Raw genomic sequence first — 2,675 nt, 5'->3', positions numbered from 1 at the left:
CAAGTGTCTATTTTATAATGGGTTGCCAGGGGAACAAAGATTCAAAAGACAGCCAAGCATCTTAACATTATTTCCCCCCTTTTCCCCTTTCCAACCATGTCTCAATCCCTGTATCTCAGAGCCCTGTTGTTCCAAGGTTGTGCATACATCATTTTTACCTCTGTCCCACTTAGCACATGCAAACCTGCCTAATTGTTCTCCCATCTGCTTTGTTCTTCCATTCCCTTCCCCCTTCTTTTATATTGCTCCCCTCCCTAGCACCCAAACTATCCTGTGTCTATTCCCTACCCTGTGCTCCACCTTCCCTCCCTCCCCTCACCCCACCCACCCCACACCTCAATAGCTAAAATGGTGTATTTTTGAATTGAAAACAAAGAATTAATTTTTTTAAACACACATGTAGAAACTACAGAAAAAGTCTTATAAAGTATCTACTTTGTGAACTTTCAAAGGAAAGTTAAAACGTACACAGGTCAGGTTCCAAAAGACAACAGTTTTAGATTAATTGCAATGAAATTCCAGGAAGCAACAATGTTTCCTGTAAACAACATAACACATTTCCATTTCTAAAATAGGGATTTAAAAAAGCAACATAACCGACACCTCTTGACAATTACATAAAATAAATTATTCTTCTTCAATTTTCTGAAATGTAGCTAATATTTGTGAACTATACAATCATCCTGAAATTATGCAATACAATGAATAAAATATTAAATATGAAGAGAAGGCAGCACACAAATAAAAAACATGTGGCTTCTGGATAAAGAATCACTTGTTAACACTCACGCATTCATTTGCAAATACCCCACTGAAAAACAGCCCGAAGATGGGGGTTGTTCTCTCTACACAGCATGGTTCTATCTTGTGGTACCAACTCAGTAAAGCAGCCCACATTTGTTTTATTTCACTCTCTAGATCTCCTTTTACATGTCTCATCTTTGCATATTTATGTAAATAATTCTTCTAGAAATTCTTTAGTAAACCTACATGCAGGTTTAAATCTCAACATTAACTTTTGTTTACTGAGGAGGCAGCTCAATAACAATGGATACATCAGTTCACATATGAGAGCATGCAGCAGGAGAAAAGGCAATCCATGTCATGTTGTACTTTAAAACTTGTCAAATAATTGATTCTGAATGCATTCTGGGTTGTAAAGATATTGAAAAACACATGTAATGTTTAGTTAAGAAAAACCTTCTCAGATGAATCCGAATGATCACATAGGACTGGAATTTTAAAAACCCTGTGACTTCATTAAATTTACTTGTACAGCTCTAAAACATACAATTTGTGTTTTGTGGCATCATCTTACACATAACCACTACATAACTAGATACTGCTTATCCATCTTCCATGCTGCTGTCTGGAATATTATATTCATTCAAGGTTTTAAAGAGCTTACTACACATGTCTATTTACAATTGGATATAATTTGTTATGCAATCTTTACATGGATATCATATCTAACTTTCAGTACAACATTGGTCTTACAGGATCCTATTTTTACATATTTCTGAGTTGACAGATTGTATCTCAGCATGAATTCCTACGTTACTTTAGTACTTTCATGAGATTTTTCCCATGCTTGAAGGACTCTATGGAAGAGTTCTCCACAGTTCAATCTGGTTGCCATCTCAGGGTTTGTCCACTATATGAACTCTCTGGTGGACACTGAGTCATGACTTCCTGATGAAGGCTTTCCCACATTCAGAACACTCATATGGTTTCTCTCCTGCATGAATTCGCAAATGTAACCTAAGTGTTTACCTCTCACTGAAAGTTTTGCGACATTCAGTACATTCATAGGGCTTTTCTCCTGTGTGAGTTCTCATGTGCATGATGAGCTGTGAATTCTGGATGAAGGATTTCCCACATTCACTGCACTCATAGCGTTTCTTTCCTGTGTGGATTTTTTGATGTATGATGAGGTTTGACTTCTTGAAGAAGGTTTTCACACATTCATTACACTCATAGGGCCGTTCACCAGTATGGATTCTTTGATGAGTGGTGAACTCAAACTTCTGTGTAAATGTCTTGCCACAATCATTGCAGTCATAGGTTTTCTTCTTCCTGTGTGCCCGCTGGTGAACAATGATGTTTGACTCGTGGATGAAAATTTTTCCACATTCAGGACATTCAAAGGGTTTCTCCCCAGTTTGGATTCTCTGATGTTTAATGAGGTTTGCCTTATGGGAGAAAGTTTTCTTACATACATTACATTCATAGGGGTTTTCTTTTGTATGTATTCTCTCGTGACTAATGAGGAGCATTTTAAAGGAGAAGGCCTTGTCACAGTGATTTCAAGTAAAAGGTTGAACCAAATTTTTTATTTTCTGATGCTTAAAAACTGTTTATTTGTGGCTGAGCATTTTGCCACTTTTATTATATTCAGGGTATTCCAGGCCAGGGTGTGTTTTTTCCTGCTTCAGGTATAGGTGCATTTTTCCAAATCCACCCCACTCCTCATCTCTTTCTTGCATAGCTTTCATTGCTATTTAATAAGTCAATATTACATTTCAATTTTTTTAAATGTTTTATTGTGAATTATATGATAGTTTACATGGGAAAACTTTAGTTTTACATTCATTCCATCGTATATCATCTCATTGCCATGGTTCCAATCCCCTCCATGCATCATCAACCACACAAAGGGTATATCCCAGAAACCC

General features: G+C 36.8%; 1 pseudogene; it reads right to left on the bottom strand.

Annotated features, from left to right (window-relative positions):
- Positions 1-1,640: 1,640 nt before the first annotated feature.
- The window catches only part of LOC102822985, a 9,587-nt pseudogene continuing 8,552 nt past the window's right edge, over positions 1,641-2,675 (bottom strand).

This window comes from Chrysochloris asiatica, unplaced genomic scaffold (genome assembly GCF_000296735.1).
Source record: "Chrysochloris asiatica unplaced genomic scaffold, ChrAsi1.0 scaffold00118, whole genome shotgun sequence".
Classification (NCBI taxonomy): Eukaryota; Metazoa; Chordata; class Mammalia; order Afrosoricida; family Chrysochloridae; genus Chrysochloris; species Chrysochloris asiatica.
This window is presented reverse-complemented; position numbering and strand designations above follow the sequence as displayed.